Source organism: Ictidomys tridecemlineatus, chromosome 3 (assembly GCF_052094955.1).
Source record: "Ictidomys tridecemlineatus isolate mIctTri1 chromosome 3, mIctTri1.hap1, whole genome shotgun sequence".
NCBI classification, from domain to species: Eukaryota; Metazoa; Chordata; class Mammalia; order Rodentia; family Sciuridae; genus Ictidomys; species Ictidomys tridecemlineatus.
Window position 1 is genome coordinate 98,453,234 of NC_135479.1, and position 14,242 is coordinate 98,467,475.

A 14,242-nucleotide genomic window follows, 5' to 3' on the forward strand; every position below is an offset into this window, starting at 1 on the left:
ATCCTGCTGAGTGGAGACCAGGCTCATTCGGGAATTTTTCTCAAAAGTCTGAACTCATATTGTTCTTTGATTTTATGTCCTTCTGGTCGGTTTCTGTGTTCTGTGCAGTGCTCTAAACACCTAGTATAGGGAAGATAGGAATAAAGCCTGGGGCTGAAGTTTGAGCCTGTGTCAGTCAACTTTTTCAGGACTGTGACTAAAAGAACTGGCCAGAATGATTTTGGAGGAGGAGATGTTTTGGGGGGCTCATGGTCTCAGAGGTCTCAGTCCCTAGATGGTCCTCTCTGGGCCTGAGGAGGCAGCACACCGTGGCGGAAGGGTGTGGAGGAGGAAGCAGCTGAGGATACAGCAATCAGGAAGCAGAGAGAGAGTTCCACTCACAGGGACAAAATAGAACCCCCAAAGTCACCCCCTAGAGACCCACTCTCTGCCACTCCCTACCTGCTTACAGTTACCACCTGGTAATCCAAACCAGGGAACTGAGCCCTTGATAAGGTTAAGGCTCCATAACCTCAACCTTGTGCCTCTGAAAGTCCTTGCATTGTCTTACGCATGAACTTTTTGGGGACACTACATACCCCAACCATAGAGGAGCCTTTTCCTCCTGTTTTTAACAGCAGAGCCTCTTCCGTCTGGTTGTCTTGGGCCTTGCATGCACGGGCACCTCTGCTTCCTCCCATGCCCTGCCTAGCTCAAAGTAACGTCCCCCCAGAACAGTGATGAGAAGCTTGAGAAAGAAGCCTGCGTCCTGTGGATTTTTATTTGCTGTATGTAGCCCCTGCCTGCAGATTGTCACCTCTTATCCATCTTGGCCAGCACTTTCATCACCTGTCAAACTAGGGAGGGTGATATTTGCAATGCTGCTCTCCTCTCTGGCTCCCTGGGACACAAACTGCTTCCTTAGAGCCAGTTGTCTGGTCCCCACTACCTTATATATCAGAGATAGAGGGTGCACCACCCTGAACGGGTGACATCAATCTTCTATTTTTTTAATTGTCTTTTCAGTCAAGTCTTGACTAGAAAGGGGGCCTGTTTTTGCTTTGCTTATTTTCAGAAATTCTATGCATGGTTTATGACAGTTTTATCTACAATATTATGATAAGAATTAAAAATGTTCTCCTTGGGAATAATTTGGTTCATGGCAACTATCAGTTTATAAAGCAGATCCAAAGCCTTGCCCGGAAAAGTGGCGTGACTAAGGAGCCCAAGGTCTCCTGCCACCTGGTCCAGCCTCTTCCAACCCGGGGTTCTGGTCAAGCTCTGACGCAGTGTTTTCTCTTGGAATTTCGTATTTTTGCCATATTCAACTTATGTGAGAAAAAAGTACATTTTTTCTTTTAAGTTTTCATCCAAATAGTTTTCTAAACTTGAATTGGTTTGTCAGATTTCAAGTCTGAGCATGATTTTATCATTACTGTGCCTTAATCTTTGGAAATAGATGATGATGTCGCAGACATGTGCATACAACTTCTAATATATGAGAAAGACACTGAGGCGTTCGCAGTGTTATTTTGGATTAGCTAATCTAATTAGTTTCTTTTCATAAATTACATAGAACCAGATAAAAATGATTAAATGGCTAGTTTGTGAAAAGGTGTGAGCAAGCCCCAATCCTCTTGTCAGACCAACTTCATTTTCTTATTAATTTTCCTGAGAAAAGCTATTATCTTTTATCACCTTTTTGTCACCTGATGATGTTGAATTAGTTGGCACCATGTGCATTTTGTCACCCAATAATAAAGCCACTCAGTTATGTATACTTCAAATTATTTTAACTTTATTTTTCTTTTTTTAATATTTTTTAGTTGCTGATGGACCTTTATTTTATTTATTTGTATGTGGTACTGAGAATCAAAACCAGTTCCTCCCACGTGCTAGGCAAGCACTCTACCACTGAGCTATATCCTCACCCCTATTTTAACTTTAGAACAGAAAAAAATATTCTAAATAATACATATCAGGCACATAATAACATATCAAATATATTGAAGTAAACTATATTATACTATAAAACATTCAGGGAAATTATACTCCTTAAGAAGTTCAAAATAATATCATAAATAAGCTAATACAAGAGACATCTTTTGTTACAGTGCATTAAAACACAGCAAAATTATGTTACAATGTTTGGCATTATTATATATTAAAAATACAATAATATATTCTTATAAAACCCTAAATCTCAGTTCATTTATTTTTATTTCAACCCACCAATACATCATAGACCTAGATTAGTTATAATTGGAAAATCTCTTACCAGCATAATTTACTTCCATTGCTCATAATACCAAGTAGCATTTTACTGTGTTCTTGAAATGGATTAAACTTTAACCACCGGAAATTAAAAAAAACAAAAAACTGAAAAATAGTCTCCTTTACATTTTTAAGAGAGAAGTAAGAATAAATAAATGCTAAAAAAAAACCAATTTACTAGATTTAAAAACCATTTTCATTATTTTCAGAATGAACTTGATGTGATCTGATGAAGGACAAAAATATTAAAGGACAATAACTTCTATTGAACAAAGAGACCCATATTAGGACTGGGTGAGGTCCTGGCTTTGGTCCCCAGAACACAAACTCCCATCCTAAAAACATGCTTGTCCACTTCCTATTTTTCTCCTTTTTGATCAAATGATAGTGATGTTCACGAAGAGTGAGATGGAGGAGGTGAGCAGAGAGGAACAGGAAAAATGGAATTTGCTAAAAAAAAAATCTCAAATAATAGAAGTTTGATTGTATTCATGATCTGACATGGTGATGCAGGAATAGAAAAGTGGACTTTAAAGCATGTTGATTTGGAAAATACAGAGCTATTTTGTCTGGAAGTTTTAAATAGACACTTATTTTTAGCTTTTTTTTCCCTACAAACAACTATTTCTGTTGGTATTTTAAAGAGTTTTGCGTACATAGTCCACACTGGAGTGTCCAAATACACTGCCCTTTAGGGCATTCGGCCAGCCTATCATGGACCCAGTTATCTATGGTTTGCCTTCTTTCTTCTAGTCACACAAAAGCAGGGGATTGTTTTGTGTCATCTGATGTCTTTTCACAATTAACTCCAAGGTGATGGGGCCATCAGCTCACCTTGTTCACTGACTGACATTCAAGGGAGAAAGGTCAAACCATAACCTTTGGTCCAGAGGTAAATAGGAAATAGGGAAAGTCCCAGAAAACATGGCTTTATGTTAAAACACAAACCTCCCATTCAACTTTTATATCTGGTTTCGGGATGTTCTCTTTATTTCTCTCCCTCCCTTTCCTTTTTTTTCTATTTTGGATGAAAGCATCGTCTTTGCATAGGTTTTAAAAAATGTTTCTTAGTAAAATGCTAAAAACTTAAATAGCAGCCACAGAAGGGTGACTGCTATTTAAGTTTTTGTGTTTTACTAAGAAAAGTGAGAGCATGGTGAGTCCCCACAATCTGGAAGGGCTTTTAGAAAGGTTAGAAAGTTCATGGGCAAATTGTGCTGAATGCCTCTTTCAGTAAGGCAACAAGAATAAGTCTGCTTTAAAAATTAACACTGATTAGTGCCTTGTGAAAGCCCGGAGTAGCTTCGTACAGAGTTATTTGTAGACACGATCCTCTGAACTTTCCAGAAGTAATTCTGGATTGCCACAGCCATCTGCTCTGAGACCAGAGTTAGAATAAGAGGGGAATGAACAGAAGGGAAGTGGAGAGGGGCACTGGCCAACCCTCCTGGGCAAGAAAAGTCTGGTGACAGAAAGTGCAGTGGATTCACTCCAGAATTTATGAGTCTTTAGAAATATTCATTGAGAAATAAAAAAAGAAACTTCCCAAGATTTTTCTCTCATTTGCCTAAAATTCGACTAAAACAAATGCCATTCTTGCAATTTCCTTCTCAATATGGTTCCATGTCAGCCTCTGTCCTTTGCAATCCATTTGTCACATGATCACCAAAGGTCTCTTCTTGAAAAACAGAATTAGCATCATGTCAGTGTCCAGATTAGACTAAATCCTTTGCACAACATACAGGGTCCTCCAACATTTGGCCTGGGTTTCTCTAATTTCCTCTTCCATTGCTCCCACCCTATTTCGTAGTAAGTTATTTATAGTACTCCCACCCTTCAAAATGTGTCTTCCTGCACATGCTGTTCTTTGTACTTAGAATATCTCTTCTCCCAGATTCTCCTAGTAAACTCTCCCGTTCTTATGCATCCTTGTCTCAGCCCTCCCTTGGGGGCCTTCCATGCACACTCCTCTGCACAACTCTGCCTCCTGCACAAGTGCCACCCTCCCAGCCTCAAGAATGGTGAGGACTTATTTACACATCCGTCTTCCTCTGACTGTGTGTTTCTAGAAAGTACACCTTCTCGTCTTTACGTGTGGGCACATGTGGTTACTCACTGATATGACCTACATGAATGAATGAGTTGAGGCATAGAGGTTCTACTGATGCCAAGACAGAGTAGTACTTATAGATTTGTCCAAATACACTGTGTGAATCAGGGGGTGGGTCCACAAAAAGAGTCTGGGCTTCCCACACTTGTCTGTTCCTCCAGCTTCTAGACCATGAGTCACTGTTTCATGAACAGAGAAGAGGGAGAGATTTTCGTTTCTTTTGACACAAAATTATTCACCATGGTATTCCACTGTCTGGCTTTTAGGAGTAAAAATGGATCTTGATGCTCTGCTTGCGTTTTTGGGGAAATGATCTTTATCCTGGGCACAATGTGCTCAGAATAGCCTCTGGCTCCATTGGTATTTAAATAAGGAAACTAAAAATGTCAATGTCGTAAGTAACTCAAAAGAGAACTGAAGCCAACCATCAACTACTGCTTCCCTTTCTTCTTGTTCTTCTACAGTGGGATTATATACTTCTTAAGTTTTTCTTGCCATAACTTAAAATTTTCTTCTAGATATTTTAACATCTGGTCTCTTGAGACTTCAATGTCAGGAACACAAACACATATATACACCCATTTACTTAAAAGTGGTTATTAAATATGTTTGGAAATTTTGAACAATATCACTCTATTTTTAATGAAACATATTCTTCTTGACCCTCCACAAAAACACTCAAGACCTTCATTTCTCCTGAGCTTAGCCTTGCTCTGCAGACCACATATTATCAGGTAGCAAATTACATATGATTCCTCTTCTCAAGAGTGTAAATAAGAAAGACATCATAAATTAAATATTCATGCAAATAAAAAATTCAGGACTTGCTAACAACCCTTCTAAAGCAGAAAACCTGCATCTCCTTCTACTTCATCTCAGCACATTAAAGAATCATAACACATTGTGCATTTTGATGCTTGAAAAAAAATGCCATTTTTTCAGCTGAGTTTCTTGTAGAAATAGCATAAGAAATTGGGTAACACATGCATAAAAATCTTGATCCTTCGAATCTCCCCAGATTTTGGCTTGCATGGTAGTACTCCCTTTTGACCACAGAGGCCCTGGGCCACATTCCCCCATGTTGTGCTCTGACACTGAGGCCACCTGTGCTATTCTCCTCTCACAGGCTGGGACTTTTCCCCAGCAATATAGCTTCCAGGAATGTGCATCCATGTTCCTGCTGGGATAGCTTCTCGTGGTGAAAACAGTTCTTCTAAAATTCAGGTGAATAAAATTCTCCATTTGCACTGCAAACTCTGATGATCTAAAGGGTCAATAACACTATGAAGTTCACTGTTTCAAAATCACTCTGGATTGAACTGCTGAGGGAAGACCTTGTGGAGGAGGAGAGAATCTGACCATCCAAAGCAGGAGGGAAAAGACCCGGCCAAGCTGAGGGGCGCAGGGGACGAGCTTAGGAGCTGCACTACTGAGACCAGAGCCTACGTGGAGTGGGACAGAGGCTTCTGAGGGATTGGAGAGCTGGGGGGTGCTGGCCAGGGGGGGGGTTCTGAAAAGCCAGCTGCACATCCAGAAGCCCTCACACGTCTTCATTTCTATCTTTTAGGTTACTGGAAGGCACTGCAGGTGTTTTGTCGCCAAGTGACAAGATTGAAGCCCTGTGAGAAAGGAGGAATTGAAGAGGGGTGAGATGGGAGAGTGACACCCTAAACTCGAGGGCCCTTTGCTCAGACATGAAACCAGAAGAGTCAGTACTGCTCGGGAGGCAGAGGCAGGAGGATCACAAGTTCAAGGACAGCCTCAGTAACTTAGTGAGGACCTAAGAAACTTAGTAAGACCCTGTCTCAAAATGGAAAAAAAAAAGGCTGAGGATGTGGCTCAATTGGTTGAGCCCTGAGTTCAATTCCTGGTAGCAACAAAAACAAGGAAAGAAAAAGAAAAGCCTGAAAAGCCCGAGCTGGGAGTTGTGGGTGGAAATGGGGGAGAAATGACCGTCTTCTTTTCTGTGCACTGACCACTGACCGTGTCACCTGGAAGTCCTCTAGTAGGCTCATTCGACAAGCACAATATTAATGATAATTACTTAAATTATTTATTCTCATAGAAACTCAAATAATGCAAGGACAAACTACTTTTTTTTGGTATTTCTATTTCTATCTAAGGAAGAAACAAAAAGTATAGAATAATTGGATGAATAAATGTGTATGTATTTTTTTGTTTTACACTTCAAGGATTTTTTTTGATTTAAGAAAAAATGATGAAATTTTGAGGCAGATATCTTCAAAGTTTTGAATCCTTTTTGTTCTAAATAAAATCAAAGTGAGAAATAATATTCTGGAAATGTGGGAAAATGTTGACTTCAGTTCATTTTTTTATGGAATACCCAAGAATGTTCATTATTATTATTACTTTTTAAATCTAAAGCTGTGTATTTCAACACTCTAAGAGCTTTGGAAAAATAATGAATCTCCATTTGATGTATCTCTCAGTACTGTTAAGTCATTCCAAAATGATCCAGCCACTGTATAGTGATATTTCTAAAGCACATGAGTATCCAATAACAAGTAATATAACACAAACTAATATTCATTTAAAAATAATTTGATCAGACATCATGAAAGGGTTTCTTTTAAGTACCCAGTATTTCTCTATAGGCTTATTGGTTTAATGACCTAAATAGCAGCAATTAAGCATCCCTCTAGTGCCACATGAAACAGAAATATTTACTTTCAACTAGAAAGCTTGTTATCAGTCAGATGTGGGTATATATCCTGATGTAAGTTTTAGCAAAGAGGAGACAGATTACAGAGAACTTTAGATTCCTTTGCCAAATTAATGTCATTACATCCACTTAGGAGAATTCAGAGCGGAGGGCTGGGAGTGCTGTCCTCAGCTGGTCACAGGAGAGTGCCAAAGCTCCATTCACAGGCCTGTCTGCAACACCTGAAGGAAAGCCCGTGCTACAGGACTTCCTGTGCTGGCGGTCTGGCCTCGCAGCATTTGAGAGAAAGAGGAGCTAGCTCATGCTGGTAAAAATTACAGTAGAAGACCAATCTACTCCATAACATCTCTAGATGTTAGGGACAGAATGATAAAGTGTGACAGGGCTCTCTTGTGCTGTAATTATTTTAATCTTCGCAGTGCTATTATAAAAGATCTCATTTTGTCAAATTACTCTCTACATTTCTAAAAACCCCTTTCAGCTAGATCTTAACGGCTCCTGAAATCGTCCTCCCTGCTCGGCAGGCGGCATCCTCTTGAGCAGGTGGGAATGCAGTATGTGGACAAGACCGCACTTAACAACTGGTTATCCTTTGAAATAAAAGGAAAATCACAGAGGTGTAACTCTTTGTTCTCGGTAATAGGAATACTTTTCAGTCATAAATTTCTTTTATAGAATTTCAATAACTTTATGCACTACAATTCATTTTTATGACTTACAGAGATGAATAATACATGATTCCTATTTTTTTTTTTTTAGACAAAATCACTAAATCACCTCTGAATCTGAAAAGATTGACGGCAGTGGCTGTGAGCCCAGCTAGCCAGAGCTGCAGACCTATAGACTCTGCCAGAGAGGGAAGCGCTTCTTCATCCCATTCCAACATCGGTTGCATCAGGACCACTCTCTGATATAAATTCACACTCTTGAGGGCCGAGGACCACAATCAGGTGCCATCACACACTAAGCACAGGGGAGCTTGGAAGGAAGCTGGGATTACAGGGCCCTTGTGGAAGTTCAAGAGGTGAAGGGAGGCCATGGACACATTCTCCAGAGAAACCCAGCGAAATCATCATCTTCCACACAGTTCTGGGGGATGGTGTGACTAGAGATCTTCCGCTATGGGTGCACTTGCCATCTTTAAGACACGGATTGGGGTGTTCTGCTGCTGTGTCCAGGGGGTCCTGGGCTCACCTTGAGGTGAACCCCCAGCTTCCTTTCTCCATGTGATCTCAATATAATATCACCCACATCCGACATTGTGGATTTCAAGAAAAAGAGATATTAAACGTGCAATAGTATTTAAGAGGCTTATAATAAAGTATAAGGGTAACTAAGGTTGTAAGTATTCCTACCCAGAAAGATTGCCATGCCATTTAGTGAGAAACTAAAAACTTTATCAAGTGATTTTTTTTTCCCAATGAACTATATTGGAATCTATAGAAAGAGTCAGGAATAATATGAATACTACACAGTCCTTGAGACTCACCTGGCAGTACTCCCCAAACTCCAACCCTGAGAAATCTTTTTATTAGTGTGGAAATTTTCATTTGTTGAACTATTCATCTTTGTGCTGCAGGCATAGCTGAGAAGCTCTGCAGGACACTTGCAGGCAGGTGCGAGCACATCTGGTGATACAACGTATGGAGAGCACCCTGGTGTCTGGTGGGACAGAGTCTTGGTTCTACGTGAAGCTCCAAGGCCTACAAAGCCCCACCAAAATGAACATTTTTCTCACCAGCCCAGGGAGATAAGGGCTTAGAATTAGATTGATAAAATTAAAGAAAAAATTTTAAATATTTTCTTGCACACTTGAATTTATGTCAGGGCTGGCCCGACTCTTCCTCTGGCTTGGGGTTTGCCCCTGGGGTTGCCCCACCTGACAGTCTGCACCCCCACCCCCACAGGGCATGGGCGGCAAGGCTGCAGCCAATCTTTCAGCACCCTGCAAAATACTCCCCTGGTTCTGTTAATTGCATAAGAGAATAACGTCAGAGTGACAGGAGATATTGGAACTCAAGGTGGCTCTTTTAGTCCTGCCGTGAAGGAAAGGACAATGGGCCCTCCCTCCGCACCCCAGAAGAAAAGTGCTCTGAATTCTCACTTGAGAAGATGCCGAGCGGATGGAATTGCAGTGTACTTCAGGTGGCCCTCGCTCCCAGTACCTCATTTGGCCACTCTGCCTCTCCAGTTGTGCTGCTGAGGTTCTCAGTCTACTCCAGCTGCTCCCGGAACATCAAGTACTTTGATACTAATTATATTCCAACTTGATCTCACACACCACCAACACCCCCTCCTCAACACCTTTTACTCAGTTTAAGAAACATGATGTATTAGTGAGCTTTGGGTCACTATGACAAAATACCTGAGAAAAACAACTCAGAGGAGGAAGGATTTGGTTTGGCTCATGTTTCAGAGGTTTCAGCCCATGGTCAACTGGCCTCAGTGCTCTGGCCCTGAAATGAGGCAGAGCTTCGCTGCCAAAGCTGTGGGCAGAAAGCTTCTCAGTTCATATCAGCCAGGAAGCAGAGAGAGAGAGAAAGAGAAAAAAATGAGTTGGTGAGTGATACCTTACCAAGGCACTCCTCCAGTGATCCACTCCTCCAAGTGGGTCCCACCTCCTACAGTTTCCCCCACCTCCCAAAAGGTCATTGAATTATGAACCCTTGAAAGAATTGATGAGATGAGAACCTTCATGTTCCAATCACTTCCCCAAAGCTCCACCTCTGAACAGGACTGCACAGGGCACAAAACCTTTGAGGGACATTTCCAACCCAGAGTAAAATAGATGATAATCTAACATCTAGCATACAGCTGGCTGCCAAGGGTACTGGGAAAACAGGAGGTATCTTCTCTTGCAGGTGTTCTGGGAAGTGGGGGAACTCTGAGGAGGTGAAGTGAAATTGCACAATGGGTGGCTGCAGGTCACACACCTACAGCATTGTCTCTGGCCACCAGAACTTTTCTGTTCTACAAAATCCCCTGCCTCTCATCTTCTCCGCCGTGCTGGAAGAAGGTATTGAAAAGACAGTTTTATCCCACTTTCCTTTTTGGGCAGGCCTCATGCAAGTGGAGATCCTAGGATACACGGCATGAAGAAAGGGAATTGTGAAAGGAAAAGAGCATCCAGACATCTTCAGAGACACTTCAGAATGACCCCTGTTTTGTTTGTCCTCCTTCCTGCAAGATGATATGAACAAATCGTTTTAGGAAAGTGAAAGATTTTTAGCAGTGTAAGTCAGCTCTTTGCCACTTATTGCCAATTGCTATAGAAAAAGTCTAATGAAGGAAATAAGATGGAAACATTTGAAGGGCCTTTGGTTGCAATTGATACAGAATCATGTCTGCATTTGTTCCTATGGAATGGCTTTCTGATCAAAGCCTCGAAAGACTATAACATAACCACAATTCTGACGCGATGTCCACCTGTACATGGGCTGTTTGGCACTCAGCAGACGTCTTCCCCAGAAATGGTGGTGAGACAGTCAGGGCTACTGCTGTGGTTCAATACCCAGTGAGTGTGCAGGGCTTAAGGAGAGGGCTTACTTGGCAGCCAGGTGTCCAGAAGGAAATGCAAGAAGTCTGGGAGAATGAAAGGATGATAGATTCAAGGAACATGTGATGCAATTCCCATAATAAAGGCTCAGAGTAGGTGTTGGTAGGACAGGCTTGGGTCCATGTGAGTGATCTGGGAGGGGTTTGGTGAGACCTTAGAATTTTTTGTTTAGGTAGGTGGTCTACCCCTGTGGCTGCAGACAGAGAGCATATATTCAAGTCTTGTTCTTATTCAACTGGAGGCTAGAAAGTATCTGTTTATGGCTTCAAGGTGACCAAGCTTCTTGGATAGGGATCCCAAACGAAGCAAAGTCTGAAAAACCCATGGGATTCATGGCACCCAAAGTCAATGCTGGTGTATCAGCTAGGATTGCTTGATAACAAACCCAACACCCACATGTGGAAGCTAGCCATTCACACCTGAGCACCCTGCCAGGTCTCTTGTTGATGAAGATTTATTGACAACTCATAGAGTCGATCCCTCATATCTTGGCTCTTTTGAAAAGACTCATCTCTGCATTCATCTTGTCCAGTTCGTGCTGAAATACATATCCATTGAAAACTAATGCACAGAGACAGTTACTTATCTCATGACTTTCTACAAACTTCTAAAATAGAAATGCCATCATTTAAGTGGATCTAGTTTTTCAGAAGGAAGTTAATGGACCTTCATTATAGAAAAAATATATTTGCGCTTTTCCAGGTTACTCTTAGCTATGTAATGGACTAATAACTCTTCACAGTGATTTTTGTAGTGTAATGAGTTCTAAAATAGGTATTAGTTTAATGGCTTTCTATTTTATGTATCATGTTGAAAGTTTGGAGGAATTGGTGCAAATACAGATTTCAAGAGATCAAAATTCCATTAAAATCCCAATTAAACCCATACCGCTTTAATAGAATGATTTCCTTCTTATACAAGATAATCGCTTGTTATGAATTAAAACTCCACTGTCCTTCAGTTTCTTTCTTTCTTTCTTTTTTTTTTTTTTTTTTTGATCCTGGTTATTGAACTCAGGGGCACTCAACCACTGAGCCACATCCCCAGCCCCATTTTGTATTTTATTTAGAGATAGGGTCTCACTGAGTTACTTAAGGCCTCATCATTGCTGAGGCTGGCTTTGAACTCAGTCCTGTCTCAGCCTCCTGGGCCACTGGGATTATAGGGGTGCACAACCACACCCAGTTCCTCAGTTTCATTTTTTGATGGCCTAATGCATGGTCTATATTTGCTTTTCTAGTTGTTACATTCTGCCTTGTGTCTCCTGAAAAAGATATGTTGTCCTAACCCCAAGGACCTCAAAATGGGACTTTATTTGAGGGTGGGGTCTTAGCTGGTATAGTCAAGTTAGAGTAGGTCCTAATCAGGTACCATGGGTACCTTGTTGGGGGCGGTGATTTAGACACCAACATAGACGTGCCCAGAGGAAAGGTGATGTGAACACACACACAGAGCTTCAGAGTGGTACCTCTGTAAGCTGAGGGGTGCTAGAGACGTGGGGTGAGCCTCCAAAAGCTAGGAGGCAGGAAGGGAGGGTCTCCCCCAGGTTTCAGGGGGAGCACAGTCCTGTTGATGCCTTGAGTCTTGGACTTCTGGCTTTCAGTAGATGTCTGTCATCTTAAGCCAGTTTGTGGCACTTCATTGCAGCATCCCTAGGAAAGACCAGGTTGAGCTTTTGTCTATGGAAAGGATGTTTCTGTAGAGCTTTCTCAGCACAGCCACCATCCCTGAGAGAATTCATTTACTTCTGGATCAGAATCCAACCCCACACCCAGCTGAGAGCTTCATCCCATCTTTCTCTGCCCTCTGACATTTCAGAAGGGTTGCAAGCAAGCAAATTACCAGAAGGATCACAAAACAAATAAAATTGGGTTACTTAAGGTAACCTCAAAATAATCTCAAAAGGACAGACATTTAATTCTCCAGAGTTCCTTGAGGAACACTTTGTATAATGTACCCAATGGATAATACAATAATTGTGAAGAGGAAGTGTACTTGAACTCAAAGAAATAAGTCTACTGTATCAAAATAGGACAGAGATGGTCAAATGGTATTTTAGCACTATCTCTATGTTTATTGTATAATTAAAAAGTAATTGAAAAAGAACTAATAGGACCTTCAGCTTTGTTGGTAATTACAACCTTTCACATTTACATGAAGATTTATCCAAGAGAACATTCTCTTAGCAGATTGGTCACACACACACACAAAAAAACAGCTATTATTTAAAGAAGAAAGAATGTAGAATGTTCTCCCAGGGCCCCCGGTTATGGTTCTTTTTTTTGTGAAATTTTTTAAAATTTTTTTTATTGGTTGTTCAAAATATTACGTAGCTCTTGATATATCATATTTCATACTTTAGATTCAAATGGGTTATGAACTCTCATTTTTACCCCGTATACAGATTGCAGAATCACATCGGTTACACATATCAAAGCCATGGGAATCATCTTCCTACAAGTTAGGTGTGTCATTTTTGAGCCCCCAAGTCCTCCATCTCCTTATCTGAGAGACAGGTGGCTTCATATCCTTTCACCGCCGCCCACCATGTTGCTCTGGCTCCACAATGGGCCTGCAGCAACCCTTGAAGACGTGTGACGGGAGCAGACGCAGGTCTGCGTTCAGAATACAGTTTCCCAGTGTGATTCCATGGATCCCTTGCTATCCACAGTTCTCAACATGCCACAGATGAAGGGACCAGAATTTCCTGTTGCATCAGATAAAAGTGGTGGCCAGGCTCACAAAAGCTCTCTGGGCAGCCTGTAGCTCACTCAAAGTCCCAAACAGAGCCATTCTGGGGGCACCGGACGTCTAGGTGTAGGGTGGGAAAATAAAGGATGGATTATGTGCTCAACTTTAGTAAAAGCTAATGTCTGTTTCTCTCCCTCTCCCTGCTGTCTCTTTCCTCTTTGCCCCTTTCCTCTTCTTTCTAATTCTAGGATGAAAAATAAAGTCTTCAAAAGTCTTCAATAGCAAAGTAGGAAGACAAATACAGATGAGTTAACCAGAATCTAGAATGGGCTGGATACCTGATCAACCAGAACAGATCAGCCAGGAGGTCCAGACTGCACTTGGTGTGGAAGTTAAGATGGTAGAGCACCTGGGTAGTAAAGTAAGGCTAAGAGAACACCCACAGGTTGGGCACAGTTGAGGAGCTGGCACCTAGTAAGGGGTGACAGTCTAAGCAGATGGTGTAACCCAGGGTGGAGTGATCTGTGGGCAGAAGCTGCCATTGCCCCGGGGTCCATTCATAGGCAGAGTTCTAGGCACCAGAACCATACAGGGACACAGTTCCTGGCAGTGGGGGAGGAAGTCCAGACCCAAAAGAGAATGACAGAAATCTGGGGCCAGGAATCTGATAAGAAACCCACGCCTGGGAACAAGAAGTATCTTCCTTGGGGAACACGTAAGTAATCATTGTGGAGGCCTGGGTCCCGGTCTGCATCCAATGAGCAGCAGCGGGTCTGGGAGTGGTCAGCTCTGGGTGAAGCACTGTGGCTAGTGGGGATGCTCATCAGAATGGGATGGAAAGACGAAGCCTAATCACAGGCACTGAGATGAGATAATTGGTGCTAACAGGAAGATGGTGCTGATGGAATGAGGGAAATAGAAGCGTGGGCAATGGTGTTTGTTTGGTGAG